Source organism: Carassius auratus, chromosome 2 (assembly GCF_003368295.1).
Source record: "Carassius auratus strain Wakin chromosome 2, ASM336829v1, whole genome shotgun sequence".
NCBI lineage: Eukaryota > Metazoa > Chordata > Actinopteri > Cypriniformes > Cyprinidae > Carassius > Carassius auratus.
The window spans coordinates 2625400-2642899 of record NC_039244.1 but is presented as its reverse complement, the minus strand read 5'-3'; the positions used below and the strand labels follow the sequence as shown (position 1 = coordinate 2642899).

Below are 17500 nucleotides of genomic sequence, written 5' to 3'. Positions count from 1 at the left end.
GTTTCCTCTTCGTTCTCTCTCAGGTAAGAAACTCCAAGAGCAGATAGAGCAAAATGGAGGCCATTAAGAAGAAGATGCAGATGCTGAAGCTGGATAAGGAGAACGCCATCGACCGGGCAGAGCAGGCCGAGTCTGATAAGAAGGCAGCAGAAGACAAGTGCAAACAGGTGAGAGTTCATCCATGCAGAACACTGATGCTATTTCACTTTCAGATATACTGTGTGTCGGTTAAGAGTTTGGACACTTTACAGAAATGATATTTTTTCATGATTTTTAAAATCTTTTATTCTAAAAACTCTTAAAATGACTTTTGAACACTTAAAAAAGTTATTTGAGTACATTTTACAACTCTACTTCAAATTTAATTCAACGGTACTTGACATTTCTTTTGAATTATTTGTGAAATTTACCAGCATTTCTGAGTGATTTTTCAGGATTTTTCTGCAAAATTGTTTTTTTTAAATATATATATAATAATAAATTATATGAAGCCTATAAATCACGTTAGGTATGTATATATTTATCCAAATACTTTTAGAATTGATCTATCTATCTATCTATCTATCTATCTATCTATCTATCTATCTATCTATCTATCTATCTATCTATCTATCTATCTATCTATCTATCTATCTATCTATCTATCTATCTATCTATCTGTCAGTCTGTCTGTCTGTTTGTCTGTCTGTCTTGTTGTTGTTGTTTTTACTAAGATTATTATTATTATTATTATTATTATTAAATAAGGAAAATTAAAAACAGTGTCAGTGTGCACATATTCCTTCTTCAGGATGCAACACATGAAATTGGTTTATGTCCAGTGAATAAACCTAAAAAAAAGGAGAAGAGGCTGAAATATGACACAGTTTTCATTTTTGTTACATTTTGATCATTACATAATTCCAAGACTTCCATTTGTGTTGTTTTAGATTTGTCACATTACTGTTGTTGTAAAATGTGGATTAAATGAATTAATTCTATGTAACATTCTTAAATGAGAACCTCACTCATAAAGTTCCAATGTTTGTATTTATGTATGTATTTATTCATTTCTTTATATTTTATTTTATTTCATTGTTGCAGTGATGCCATTGAAGAACCATGTTGGTTGAAAAGTTGACTTTCTTCTAAGTGTGAGAAACATTCTAATAATCTAAAGAACTTTTCCCCCCTGTGGAACGGAGAGGTTTCATGGATATCAAATGTTCTTCATGAAACCATCAATGCACACCTTTATTTTTAAGAGTGTATCAGCCAAAGAAATATGTAAATGTTTTTTTTTGTTTTTTTTGCAACAATATGGCATTTGACTAGTTATGGATGAGGGAAACTGAAGGAGGGAGGATTGATTTCCAGACAGTCAGCCCAGGACTGATCCAGAAGAGTGCCAGCTGTTTCTCTGTGTTTGGAGTTGTTTAGTGATCTCTGGAGTGCAGCGTCCCACACATCTCTCAACATCCCCAAACATTCCAGAGATAACCACTTTCATTGCAGTCAGCGAGCTACTCTTATGGGACATTACACTGATGCTGGGAAGTTTCTGAGTTTGACTATTCCATGACAAAATCCTTAACTACACACATTTAAGACCCTTAAACTTCCATTCAAACCCTTTTCCTTCCACATAGGTTCTTTATATAATGGAAATTGTTCATTAGATTTCTAAAATGTTCTTCACCTAGAAAAAAAGTGGTTCTTTTAGAAACGGTTCACTGAAAGGTTATTTTTAAGGGTGAATATTTTTGCATTTAATTAATTTTCTTTATTTCTAGTCTTTACTAGATACACATTTAGGGGGTGTATCTTTTACTTAACTGTTTGTGTTTATTTTTACTTTAACGCAAAATTAAAGGTCAAAATTGCTTGTGCAACTCTTCTTATTAGAATGGAAATTATAAAAAAACACATCAATTACAAGATTATAAAATGACATATTAATAAAAAATAAAAAAATCTTATAAAATAATTACAATATTAATATTAAGTAATATAATATTACTCTTATTGATAATAAATAAATAAATGTATAAATTGTTAGCCTGAATGCACTGTAAGTCGCTTTTGATAAAAGCGTCTGCTAAATGCATACATTTAATTTAATTTAATTTAATTTAATTTAATTTAATTTAATTTAATTTAATTTAATTTAATTTAATTTAATTTAATTTAATTTTTAATTTTTAATTTTTAATTTTTAATTTTTAATTTAATTTTATATATATATTGACTTAATAATTTAAAATCAGCTGTTACATTACTGGTATTAATATCTTGCATAAATTTATTTTAACAACAAATAATTTTTTACAAAATCGATTAACCAAATATGTCAGATTCTTTGTAGATCTAAACTAAATAAAATAAAATATTATTTTATTTTAATATAACAATGATTTTATGATATGATATGATATGATATTATGTATATATATATATATATATATATATATATATATATATATATATATATATATATATATATATATATATATATATATATATATATATATATATATATATATATAATCAGATCTACAACTAAACAAACAAATCTGTTAATAAATCTGTTTTGAAAACATTTGTTGTTGTATGCTACATATATTTCCAGCTTCAATTAATAATACAATATAACAAATAATGATAGTTGCATAAGACGGTGAGTTGCAGTTTAGTTTCGTCGTGTCGTATGACGCTGCTCATTGGAGACGCTGATGGAATGTAAGTGTTGATGATCAGAAGACTTCCAGCTCAGTGCTGCAGACAAACACAGATCAGATGGAATAGATCCTGTCAGTCGGACATAGTCACACGTCTCTGAGGACGCACACATTGATCACAGATTAATCATGCTGAGCTGTGTGATCATATTTATTCCCTTGTTAGTGCAGATGAACTCTTAGCATGATCTGAAAATACACACAGCTCTCAACACATGAACACACACACACGATATATGATATCTATCTATCATCTATCTGTCTGTCGGTCTGCATGTCTGTTTTTCGTTCTGTCTATCTGTTAATCTCATGTTCTGTTATTGTTTTTTTTTTTTTTTTAGCTGGAAGACGAGTTGCTTTCTCTGCAGAAGAAACTGAAAGGAACTGAAGATGAGCTGGACAAATATTCAGAAGCTCTCAAAGACGCTCAGGAGAAGCTGGAGCTGTCTGAGAAAAAGGCAACAGACGTGAGTATTCAAGCATTAGCCATTTTTCTTCCATAAGATGTCAGTTTTTGGTTGAACACCATCATCGAAATCAAAAACATATGTGATCGTAATAATGTGGCGTCCCAGTAAATCTTAGCACGTGGTCGGGATGCTGAGGTTCAGACAGATTGTTCTCATTCCTGCAACAAAGATGCTTTAATCATAGTGGAAGAATGTCAGCAGCCCAAAAAAATGGGAAGAAAAAGTTTCCCCACATTCCTTTTCAGCTACCGCTGACAGCCTTAAATAAATGTCTTTCCACTCATTCTGTTACCAGACGCCCCACAGACGTCAAACGTCTTCAGCGTGCAATTTTCTAGCAAGGCTTACTTGAACTCATCAGGGTTTTATTTATTTATTTACAAAACAACCTCGGAAGGTTGTTGAATACGGGCTCACATGCAGAGGAAGTGGATATTTAGGGCGAGAGCCACCTCTGAAACCCTAATGCTAATTGCTAATGCTAATTTTTTGAGATAGGAATTTGGGGTTTTCATGAGCTGTATGCCAAAATCATCAGTATTAAAACAATAAAAGACCTGAAATATTTCAGTTGGTGTGCAATGAATCTAAAATATATGAACGTTTAATTTTTATCATTACATTATGGAAAATATAACAATATATCACAATATGCTAATTTTTTGAGAATGACCTGTAGGTCTGTGCAGAGCATGAAGTTCCCTTATTTTCTTTCTTTTCACTCACAAACACACACACACTCACACACGCACACACACGTTTATTTTTGAGTAAAGTGTATTCATCCCATAGGTGAAATGGTTTTTATTCTGTACAAACTGTATATTCTATGGCCCTACACCAACCCTACACCTAACCCTAACCCTCACAGGAAACTTTGTGCATTTTTACTTTCTCAAAAAAACTCATTCTGTATGATTTATAAGTGTTTTGAAAAATGGGGACATGGGTTATGTCCTCATAAGTCACCCTCTCCTTGTAATACCTGTGTCACACCCATGTCATTATACAGAGTTGTGTCCTGAAATGTCACAAAAACGTCCCTTAACCATGGTAATATATCACAAAAAAACTGTAACTTTTCCGAAATAGTGTGTAAAGCTAATAGTGTGTTACTACTAATAATTGGACTAAACAAATCTTCTGGCAATTCATGCAGTACATTAGCCTGACTTTATACGATGGTGCATAGCATTAATATAAAATGTGCATTAATAGGTGTGTGTTTGGTTTAACACATAGGTTTGGTGCCAATAAGTTGGTAAGCACTACAACAATTGTCTTATTCGCTAATCATGTTATAGTGTAAAGTCTGTACTTTTCTTGGTTTTCGTTTGTTTTTGAAAAACAAAGCTACTTTAAAAATCACATTAAGGATATTTAGTATGGCCATCATTTATCTTAAGCATAAATAAATAAATATTTGTGTATATTTAGCAAATATGAAATGCTAATAACTAAATTAAACTACAAATGTATTTGCCTATATATTTCTCAAAATGGCTATGCAGTCTGCCTATGAACAAATAAACCATTTCAAAGTAAAATACAAATTTAAAGTGTCTGTCATTTCCATCACATAATGCTATTTAATTAAATGATAATTTCATATGATGGTGGATAAAGTGCTGTAATGTGCATTACATTTCAGAAAAAAATGACTGGTTTTATCTGATGCCTGTTAACACTATGGTGAATAAATGCATTAAACAAAAAGTGCAAAATAGTCGTTTATTTTCCGTGCACTGATGCTCATTTTTCAACATTAATCACACATGGTCATTCATGAGAAACCCCAGCTATGCCCTGAAGTCAGCACATAATAGCAGCAGAAGTCAAACAGGAACACCACCCCCTGATGTCATCTGAAACCCACATCTTCTTCCTGGGACTGGACTTTTTTTCCCCTTTTCTTTTTTTGTGCATTCCTGTCCTTTTTTCCAGAATTCCGCATTCTGCGGCTCCGCGAATCAGAGACGCGCGCGCAAATTTGCGACAGTTTTGAGACGCACCGAAGTTGCTCTAAATCTGCGCTCTTGATTTATTAAGAAACTCGCTTGTCCAGACGGATTTAGTCTCTGGATCGCTCAGGTCTGGGGATGTCTGTGAAGTCTTTAGACGAAGTGAAGAGTAAGATCCAGAGTCTGCAGCAGCAGTCGGATGATGCGCAGGACAGAGCGCAGTTTCTGCAGACGCAGCTGGACAGTGAACGAGATCTGCGGGAGAGGGTTAGTGAGGAAACCTTTCTACCTTCCATCCTCTTTCTTTCTGTGCTGCCTCTGTCTGATGACTTTCGCTCTTTTCCGTGCACGCTGAGCAGAAATAGTGGAGACGGGGCTAGTTGTCACACTGTCTTGAATGTTTAGTTTCTCATTGTATTGTAGCTACCGGGGCATGTTGTCACGCGTCATGTGCATCGCACAAAAAAAAAAAAAAAATTCGACAGTATTTAAAATCTAAAATCTATTTTTTGTGACTTTTATCATAAAAGCAATTTTTTTTTATTATAATTGTAATTTTACTAAAAGTCTCGTCCATACATTTTAAACAGTAGTTAAAATCTGAGATTTTTGTGTTTTTTTTTTTTTTTTTTTTTTTTTTGATGAATCTAATCCCAAATCAACCCCCCCCCCCCCCCCTTTTTTTTTTCCTTAAATATTAGTTCCACATTTTATCATAATAGCAAAAATACGAATAGGTGAGATCGGGGCTAGATCTCACATTGAATATTGAATAGGGAATATTATTCAGATTGCATGTAATTTGGTGCCATAGCGGGACATGTTGTCACACTACTATAGTGCAATTTTGCCTTCTGACAGTTTATTATTTATACCCAAAACTCAAATAATAAACACAGAACAAAATTTAACACACATAAATGTCAGAGCATTGTTTCGCTAACAATTATTGTGATGAATAAATTGTAGGCCTATGACATTTAAAATGTGACAACTTGCCCCAAACAGACATTTTTTTTTTTTTAACACATTTTATGGTTTAAATCAGTGCTTTAAGTGGGCAGGTAAGCACTGGTACTACCGCCACTTCCAAATATAGATCTTGAGGGTACCACATCCTCTCCGTGCGCCCTGAACATGCTTTTAAGGTACACTGGTACATTCATTTGGACTTGTGCTTTAATAGAGGTTTTAATCCTTTGCCTGTGCTGCCGCTTTTCAGAGCGCCCTTCACAATGCAAGCTTCCTAATTCTTCCTAGCTCCGAGTATGGAGTGTGAATCATTTGAACCAGTTAGGGAGTTCGGAGTGGGATCCCGGATCATTTGAATCTATTCGAGAATTCAGAGCGGGTTCGCGAATCATTTGAGTCAGGTCAGGAGTTCAGAGCGGGTTCGCGAATCATTTGAGTCAGTTTGGGGATCGCGAATCATTTGAGTCAGTTTCGGAGTTCGGAGCGGGATCGCGAATCATTTGAGTCAGTTTGGGGATCGCGAATCATTTGAGTCAGTTTCGGAGTTCGGAGCGGGATCGCGAATCATTTGAGTCAGGGAGTTCGGAGGGGGTGCGCGAATCATTTGAGTCAGTTTGGGGATCGCAAATCATTTGAATCAGTTCTGGAGTTCGGAGCGGGTTCGCGAATCTTTGAGTCAGTTTAGGGATTGCAAATCATTTTAATCAGTTCGGGAGTTCGGAGTGGCATCGCGGATCATTTGAATCAATTCGAGAGTTCAGAGCGGGATCGCAAATCATTTGAATCAGTTCGAGAGTTCGTAGCGGGTTCGCGAATCATTTGGGTCAGTTCGGGAGTTCAAAGCGGGTTCGCAAATCATTTGAGTCAGTTTGGGGAACGCGAATCATTTGAATCAGTTCGGGAGTTCGTAGCGGGTTCGCGAATCATTTGAGTCAGTTTGGGAATCGCGAATCATTTCAGTCAGTTCGGGAGTTCGGAGCTGGTTCGCGAATCATTTGAGTCAGTTCGGTAGTTTAAAGCGGGTTCGCGAATCATTTGAGTCAGTTTGGGGATCGCGAATCATTTCAGTCAGTTCGGGAGTTCGGAGCTGGTTCGCGAATCATTTGAGTCAGATTGGAAGTTTGAATGCAGTAATGCAGTAGCTCTTTCTAAGGGTATTTTTTCAAAATCCTTTTGCACATTTTATTTATGTTCAGTAGTTCTTTCTAGCTCAAGCATTTATTATTAAGGTCGCCTGTTGACTGCTGTATATAAAAGCCCTTCAATATAGTTGTTGTTATCTATCAAGAAAAAACAAAACAGGTTATAAGGTTTATCCTGTTCTTTTTGGCTATAATAGAGTACCGGCACCTCTTTTGGGCCACTCAAAGCACTGGTTTAAATTAAAAGATACCTCGAATGAAGGTTAAGAAACCACTGCTAGAGAAAACAAGCATTTGTTAATCAAGACAAAATGTCACTTGTGTTTTATATTTTGTAATACCCTCGTTTGCATTTCTTTCTGCTGGCCACAACAAGGGTTTAGTTTTTTTGTTTTTAATGAATGGTTTTGTTTAATAATTGCTTCACTGTTTACATTTTGCTGAAAAAGATATGTTATATGCAAATAATAAGACAACTTACCCCATAGTGTGACAATAGTGTAATTATATATATAGTTTACATATATTTTATATATACTGTAACATTATACATATATGTTATATATAAATATATATTTATATCATGTATAAAGATGTATAATATTTTGTGTGGCTTTTTTAAAGAGGTAAAACTGACGACTAAAATAGCAGCCCCTTTCCTGGAAACCGCTGTCACAGGGACATGACGTTCTTCATATTCTCACTTCCTGTCTTATTTGTTACAGTCTGCCTTCACACAACATGTGCCTCTTACAGAAAACATGACCCAGATGGCCTTTCTTCCATATAGCTTTGGAAAGCAGATCCAAAACATCAGCAGATGCAATGGTCTGAAATGACTGTCCTGATTCAGACTCAAAGCTCAGCTTGTGCTCTGGTTCCTCATCTGAGATACATTTATGTTCTCTTGTAAAGAATCAGAAGTTATTTAACTGAACGGCTTCAAATATCCTTCATCCTGTCTGTGTCTGCGGATTCAAAGTATGATCCTGATATTTGTGCATTGCAGACAAAGAAGCTGTTTTACAGGCAGATTTGCCACTTTTAAAGACTCCTAATGGTATGATAATCAGATGCGTGTTTGAGCACCATATAAGGCGTGAGCCCACTGTGTTCTGTGTGGGCGTGGCCGGGAAGTGGGTGTAGCCAGAAAAACCTCTCATTCAAAGGAGTGAAACTGAAAGAATCAGCTTCACATGTGCTTAGATTTCTCTTTGTGTGTTAAAACGACTGATTTCTCAGAGTTTGAACAGTTATTATACCCAAAAATTTAAGTTTTGTCATGACCTACTTCCTTGCTAGTATCACTGAGATTATAGGTTTTTACTAGTATTTTGAATTTGTTTTTATTTTAATCTTAGTGTAAGTTTTAGTAATTTATTTTTGTTTGGTATGATTCTTCTTTTAATTTTTATCAGTTTAGTTATTTTGGTACAAGTTTAACTTTATAACAACTAGCTGAATTAAAATAGGTTTAAGTTAAGCACTGATATACTGCGGTTGCACACTTATATTGTCTGTTTTCACCTTTATTATAGTTAAAATTTTGTTGTGTTTTGTCGTTTTTATTTTAATTTCTTTATATGTTTTATAGGTTTAATTAGTTTTATTTCAGTTTTAAATATTTTAGTTTTTTAAATAACTTGAACTTGCATAAAAGAAATCAAACTCTCTCTCTCTCTATAAATATATATATATATAGAAAAAAGATCAGTATAATTTTTTAAATAATGGACATTAAAATTCAAATAAAAACAATGGAGTCAAACCTGCAAGGAACCACCAAGATCTTACTGGAAAAGCTCAAATTTCTTCATGTTTCTTATGTTAAATTTCTTATTTGTTATTCTTGGATCTTTTACTTCTGCCTCGTTCCTTCAGAGTGTACTAGCTGGGGTCTTTAAGTGCTGTTTCTCTGTGTGTTGCAGGCTGAAGGAGACGTGGCCGCTCTGAACCGCAGGATCAGCTGGTGGAGGAGGAACTGGACCGAGCTCAGGAGAGACTGGCCACCGCGCTCCAGAAACTAGAAGAGGCCGAGAAAGCAGCGGATGAGAGCGAGAGGTACAAACACACACAGTAGAGTTATTATTCAAATAAAACTAAAACCATGAAACCAAATTGACTTAATGGACTGTTAAATGAAATAAGATATACAAATGTAAACATTTCTTTCAGCTAGTTTCCAAGGAAACATTTCTCATTTCATGTAGTTTAACTTTATGTACTTAAATAACTAAAACGAAAACTGAAATAAAAGCTTCAGATATAAAAACACAAACAAAAAAAATGATCAAAATGTTTTTAAAAAGTGAAAAAAATGCAAACATAAAATTTTAATCTATATTTGAACTATAAAAACTATATAATATTTGACTAATCCACTAATTATACTTCCTTCACAGGTTCTTGTTATCATAATGTTCAGTTAATAACAACATTTAAAAGTCAAGTAAAAATCTAAATATCACGTTTTCATTGCCATTATATATACATTTTAATTCGCTTTATTTTAGTACAGATGTAAAAAAAAAAAAAAAATGTTTACCTTAATTGTTACATTGTTACTTGAGATAAAATAAATGTAAAACAAAATTAAAATTATATATATATGTATATATGTATATATATATATATATATATATATATATATAAATATATATAAAATTCAGTTCAGTTAATATATATATATATATATTAACTTTTATTTTATTTCAGCTAATGGTCGAGGCAACATTTCTCATTTTCATTCATTATTTCTCATTTTCATTATTAGACATATTTAAAAAATAAGAAACTAATGAAAATGACAAAAACACAATAAAAATGACTACATATTCAATTGTGTTTTGTAGAGGTATAAAGGTGATTGAGAATCGTGCAATGAAAGATGAGGAGAAAATGGAAATTCAGGAGATAGAGCTCAAAGAAGCCAAACAGATCGCTGAAGAGGCCGACCGCAAATATGACGAGGTCAGACACACACTCTTTTAATACGGTGTACTCTGTGGTTTGAGTCCGGAGCGGATCTGTGGATATCGTCTGTGTGTTTGCAGGTCGCTCGGAAGTTGGTGATCCTGGAGACTGAACTAGAAAGAGCAGAAGAGAGAGCAGAGATCGCAGAACTGTTAGTACACTTCTTTAACTGACCCACAGGCAGATTTAGTTAACCATAACACAACATGCTGACCTACGCTGAACAAAAAAAAAAGAAAAATTAATGTGTAGGATTTGCTTTGAAACTATTTTTTTAAGGAAGCCTGCTTCAGCTTCTAAACTTTGTAATCTATGTTTTTACAGTAAAGGTGGAGATTTGGAGGAAGAACTGAAAAACGTAACCAACAACCTCAAGTCCTTAGAAGCTCAGTCAGATAAAGTGAGTCAGCTGACCGATGACCCATAATTCCACGGGGCAGAATTAATTTTGGTGTTAACTAAGCTGTCTGTTCAAATGAATGTGATGATGCATACAAGGGATGATTTGCAAATGAATGATTTGCACAGAACCTGGTTCTCCTAGTGTTTCATGAATCAGGCTCATTGTATTGAACATGAATGAACTAGATTGCAGGGATCTGGGAAATATTATAAAATATAGTGACTTTACAAGGTTCATTTCAGTATGGTTCGAAAAAGTTGATTCATTTGAGTCATTTACCAACAGTGTTACATGAAGCTTTGGCACTTTAGTAGGAAAACAAATGTTTGCTAAATATTGTTGTAATTAATTACTATATTTACTTCAAATGCACACTTTAAAAAGTGCTGGGTTAAACACAAACCAGCGCTGGATAAAATATGGACAAACCTATGTTTAGAGTGCAATTATATAATTTAAGGTGTTTTTATAAAACATGGAGGATTATAAAATATACCACATATTTCCTGCTTTAACATCTTTGACGAACAACTTTTTCAAAAGCATAGTTTGACTGTATTATTATTATAATTTAACTAAATACGACTAACCATATGCACAGAAGTACCAAACAGTTCTATTTAGTGATAAACTTGCCCTAATGCACTGAATAAATGGTTATATATATATATATATATATATATATATATATATATATATATATATATATGTGTGTGTGTGTGTGTGTGTGTGTGTGTGTGTGTCGAAGTCGAAGTGAGAATAAAATGCATCTAATGTTTTTCTAATTCTATGCAAATTCATCCACCTCTGGCTAATAAAACAATATATTAGTATTTATTCAGCTGGTAAATCGCTGTTTATTCGTAAACAAAATTATAAACTTTTCTATTCAGTTCTATTATTTTTTTATTTTTGGGTCAGTGCTTTTCGTTATAATTTCAATGCATATGAATATTTGTAACATTTTAATTAATACTGGTACCATGTTGCCACTTGATGTCCAGTGTTAAATCTGAGACCTGAAGAAAAACCGGCTGAGAACCAGAGATCTTAATAACATTAGCATGTTCTCTGTCCGTAGTATTCGGAGAAGGAGGACAAGTACGAAGAGGAGATCAAAGTTCTCACTGATAGACTGAAAGAGGTGAGCGAGTTTAACCTAAAGCAGCTGTTCATTCGAATAGTTCTGCATGCTACTCTTTCTTTTGAGATGCATGACATTCAGGCCGTTCTCTGAGCTTTTTAAATCCTTTTTTGTCTCTGCTTTTTCCTCCGTAGGTTGAGACTCGTGCTGAGTTTGCAGAAAGGTCGGTGGCCAAACTGGAAAAGACTATCGATGACCTCGAGGGTAAGCTGTGACATTAACCTCTTTCTCTTTGTTCCTGTAGCTCAAGTGGTAGAGCATTGCATAACAAGCGCAAGGTTGTGGGTTCGAATCCCAGGGAACAAATGTTAGGAGAAAAATTGTTAGCCTGAATGCATTATAAGTTGCTTTGGATAAAAGCGTCTGCTAAATGCATAAATGTAAATGTCTCTTATGACCGTGTGCAGCGACTTTATTTCTCTTTTCACTGTACTAAAAGAACTGAGCTAACTGTGTTAGGATCTTCAGCCTGTTCAACTCGTCTTTTTTGCAAACACCTTGAGAATATTAATTGAAGACGAATCAAACTTGTTTCATAATTGATGAACTTTGCAACATTGACACTGTTATTAAACTAAATTGAAAGAACACTGAACTAAATTTAGCTGAATAATGGGACTAGTATCTTCTGTAGAGCTCTTTATAGCTGAAATTTAATTTAATTATGATTAATACTAAATAAAATGTAATAAAATAAATATTTATAAATAAGTTAATAAATAATAAATAGTTGCAATTCAAAAATATGGACACTGTTATATATAAGGAGTATTATTTTTTGTAGAGCTGCTTTACAGCTGAAATTATTATTTTTTTGTAATTGATTGATATTAAATTACATTTAATAAATGACTTATATATTTATATTTATTATAATTAATAAATAATTATAAAATGAATAAAACTTTTATTTAAACATTGTTAAATTCCTGTTTATTAAGAACTGTTATTTTTTGTAGAGCTGCTTTACAATTTGTTCAATAATTGATTAGTATGAAATTAAAATGTAACAAATCATTTATGTATGTATATTTATTATAATTAATAAATACATATTTTATTTATTAATAAGAATATTAACATTTTTATATTCCTGTTCATTAAGATCTATGAACGTATGTAGAGCAAATGATTAATATTAAATGAAATGTAATAAATTATTTATGTTTGTATAAGTTATTTATTATAAATATTAAATAGTTTCCACATTAATAAAACATTAACATTGTGATATTTCTGTTTATTAATTATTATTATGTTCTGTGGAGCTGCTTTAGAATTTTTCTGCAGAGCTGAAATTGATTTAATGAAACATTAACACTGTTATATTCCTGTTTATTTAGAACTGTTATCTGTAGAAATTGAATTTGTTTCATAATTGATTCATATTAAATAAATGTAATACTACTGCACGTATAAATGCACAAAAAATCTACAAATCGAAGTGTTTAGGATTAGACTTTGATTTTTTCATTCCCTCCTTTTCTCTTTCTTTCTTTTATTTGTGAGCTGCTTATAAAGCATTTTTAGGCATTATCGGTCTGTCTTGTTCACTTTGACCTGTTAAACTTACTGTTTCCTTTTGTTTTCTGTCTATCATTTCCTGTTCCTCTCTCCTACGTTCTCCATCCTTGGCCGAAACACCTGTCCTTTCTGCTCTTGACCTTTGACCTCCAGATGAAGTCTACGCTCAGAAGCTGAAATACAAGGCCATTAGTGAGGAGCTGGATCTCGCCCTCAATGATATGACCTCCTTATAGATGCTTTGGTGCTTGAGCGTAACATTATGAGAGCTAACTGTGATTGACAGCTCTTTCGTTCAATCAAGCGCTGCTAATCTGCATAAACTATCCTGATTGGCTGTACCTCTGTCTCTCTTTCTCTGCTCACCCTTTCGTCCTCAATGGATTATGCACTCTCTTAAAGTTTGGTAATTCCTCTAAAATGTAATAAAGTTTTTTTCTTTTTTGAACACTCCTACTCGTTTCAGTTTCTTGCTTTTAGAAATAATACATATTTCCTGCCTCCATATTTCCTTTGTCGCCCTTTTCATGGAAACATAATATAATAAATAAACAACTTGTTCTTATTAGACATGTGATAATTATTTCATATTTAAAGGGTTAAAGATCCTCTTTTGTAGCACTGCTGAATATAATGCTTTCATTAGCATGTATGTATTTATGCATTTTATTCAAAGAAAGCGACTTACAAAAATGGACCATAAGAAATTAGTCACAAAGCCAACACTCATAGAAAATACAATAATACAACTTATGTGTGTGTAATTTATTTAGTCTAAATTATTTAAAATATAAAAATATTTAAATGTATGAAAATATATAAGTAGTTTGAGAGCACAGGGAAACAATTTATAAAAAAACAAAAAAACAAAAAACATTAGATTTATGAATTTTAACTGAGGAGGCTTGCAATAGTGGAATAATAATAACAATTATTATTATTAATTATTATTATTTAAAAAAATTATATATATATATATATATATATATATATATATATAAAGTTTAAATTCAATTTGTGAATTTATTGTGGTTCTTTTTTTTTTAATACACTTACAGTATTTTAAATAATTTTACAAGAGTATTTATGTTTTAGTATTGCTAAATCATTTTTACTGTAATATCTGTTTTTATAATGCACTGAACTGTAAGTTGTTGATGTGTGAAACAATTTTATTTCTATGCAACATATAGAAAATGACAAATAAAGCATCTATCACTCCTACTCGTAGGACTCCTACTCGTTTCGAGTAGGAGTTATAAAACATATATTATTATTAAAATCTCATATGTTATGACTTAAGAATCTGACTTAAGGATTTTATTTCAATAAGCCAGCTGAGGTTTAAGGGACAGGCTTGTTAGTCAATCAACACTTGAGAGAATCATGTTTAGAAAAATGGCCACAGATCATCTATTGTGTCTCTTTTTAAATCATGGTGCTGGTTTCTTTCAGAGGATGTGGCTGAGGCCAAACAGCAGAACCTGGAGATGCATCAAGTCCTGGATCAAACGCTTCAGGAGCTCAACAGCTTGTGAGCAAACCAGAAAAAATCCATGAAGAACATTCCAGAATTTATCATCCATTCCAGCAGCTTTATGTTAAGCTTTTTATGTTTTTGGAGTTTATATTTGTAAGTTTTGTTATTTCCATCCATTCATTTTGGTTTATTATTTTCTGATGATCTCCTATTAATCCATTAAGTAATAAATAATGTCTAGTTGTTGCAATTTGTCCCATTTATAAGAGTGCTGCAGGTTAAATACACACTTCTGAAACGATATGTGGTATAAAACCAAAATATGCCTTTAATAGTGTTTTATGTTTTTAGACTTTAAAATTATGGCACATTATTGTATGTAAGAATGTTTCCCTTTTACAGTTTTTTTTATTTTCTTTCAATCTGTCTACTGTGTAAGGGTAGGACTGTTTTATTTATTCCTTTTGGATTAACATAAAGGCAGAAAGTATACTTAAAACAGTGGAAACGCAACAACAAAGAGCAATAAGTACATCACATTTAAGGATTGATGTTAGGAAAATGTAAGGGAATGTACAAAAAAAAAAAAAAAAAAAAACGTTGTAAAGGTATTGGATTATAGATATTTCTCTGATTTTGGCATAAAGACATCTTTATTAGTTTGTCATTAATGGGACCATTTTGTGCCCTTGTTCCTGCAAGGGATATTTCACTGTGGTTTGATTTTTATTTTATTTTTATGCCTATTAAGCTAAATAAATGTTTACTTATTTGCACACCACACCAATACATGAGATAATTATTATTATTGTTTTTAATTACATTTGTCTGTTGGGAGATATATCACAGAAAATACAATATTATATTTAATTATATAAAATATATATTTATATCTTATCCTATTTTAGGATGAAACATTTTTGTTGTTGTTGTTTTTTCCTCCTTTTTTTGTGGAATTTTTACATTATTTTCATGATAATCCCACCTCAAGTTCTCTGTATTGAAATGCAATATTATTATTATTTTTGTATGTATATTTACAATTGCTAATCCACAGGCCTGAAGCCAAGTCTTATGAAGGAATATGACTGGCCACACGCGTTAATTACTAATAACCTTGAGGCACAGACTTACATAAGTAACTGCTGTCAAGTTATGAAGTTTTGTATTAGTTCAGGAAGCATATTTTCCGAATCTTACTATGGCGAAGAGTCCGCTTATGAATATTAATGAGGTACTATGACGTTCGACGTGGCCGTCACGATCGCTGGCGAACGAACGAATCCTACTATGACGAAGGCGTGTCTCATGAATATTAATGACGGTCCGTGCCCGCACGTTGCAGGAAGGTTATGACGTACCTCATTAATATTCATAGACACCGCCTTCGCCATAGTATGATTGGTCAGTTCCTCGCTGCTTTGCGGATTCAGCGTTGTCTGCTGAGGAACCGGGCGGGATTTCCGCAATACATTCAGTATGGCGAAGACTTACGATTACTTGTTTAAACTGCTGTTAATCGGGGATTCTGGCGTCGGGAAGACCTGTGTGCTGTTCAGATTCTCGGAGGATGCCTTTAACTCGACGTTTATCTCGACGATAGGTATTAATGTCTCTGTTTAACGGTTTTGTGCTCGAAATGTATATATAAACGTCAGGCTGTGCTAACGGCTAAGCTAATGGACTAGTAACTGTCTTGAGTTCTTGTGGTTTGTTTTGTTTCTTAACTTTGACAGTTTTTTTGGAGTTTTGGCTTTTAATTATTTATTTCGTGCGATAATAAGGTGTCTATTTGGTCAATGTTTCTATTGGTTAGCATCTAGCCGTGTGTAACGTAACGTTACTAAATGATGTGCTTATTTAGTAAACTTCAATATCAATAACTATCATTCTTTGAATATTCAATTAAAAAGCTAAACAGATATGATTATAAACCTGCTAGCCAGTAGATACCTGTTTCACACTAAGAAGTTTAGGAAATAATAATATAATAATATAAATATCCATTTTCAGTTAAATAGCTTTACAAAGACTTCTACTGTGGTAATACAATGTTAAAGTTATGCTAATATCAGATGGTGCTAAATGATTATTGTATGTTTTAACTGTAGTAATCAAGTTACTTTATAGAATGCAACTCTCAAGAATGTGATGATTTCATGGTAATATGTCCAAAACATGTACTATTTGATTGTATTAATGTAAATGGAATTTTTTTTTAAATAATTGCTCTGTTAAGATCAGTTATAAGTTTACAATCATTCAATAATGTATATTTTTTAAATAATGTGTTTACTGGTCATGCTTAAGTTGACTTTGCCATCATCTGTTCATATGCATCCCATGGAGAAAAATAGTGTGATGTTCCTGCAAAGAGACACTATATTGGTTGGTTTTGAGCCTATGACATTTGTGCATTTTACATGTTTTCTCTTCCAGGTATCGATTTCAAGATCAGGACAATAGAACTAGATGGCAAGAAGATAAAGTTACAGATTTGGTGAGTTTCTTGTCGTCTTATCCTTCTAGTGTCTCTCTCAGCACTAGTTGAACATTAGCAGATTGCTGGAATGGCATGTGTGACTTCCTTTTCTTGAGAGTTTTCTGAAGGGCCACTGTTTGACTAGTGAAACCATGACCAGTTTAATTTCTCCTTTACATAGCAGCACGTGTCAGTGGTTAACTTATGTTCTCGTTCTAGTAAGTTTAACTGT

General features: G+C 32.9%; 1 pseudogene; it reads left to right on the top strand.

The window, feature by feature from the left end:
* LOC113112417 (tropomyosin alpha-1 chain-like) overlaps positions 1-15384 on the top strand; it is a 15567-nt pseudogene extending 183 nt beyond the window's left edge.
* The last annotated feature ends 2116 nt before the right edge of the window (positions 15385-17500 follow it).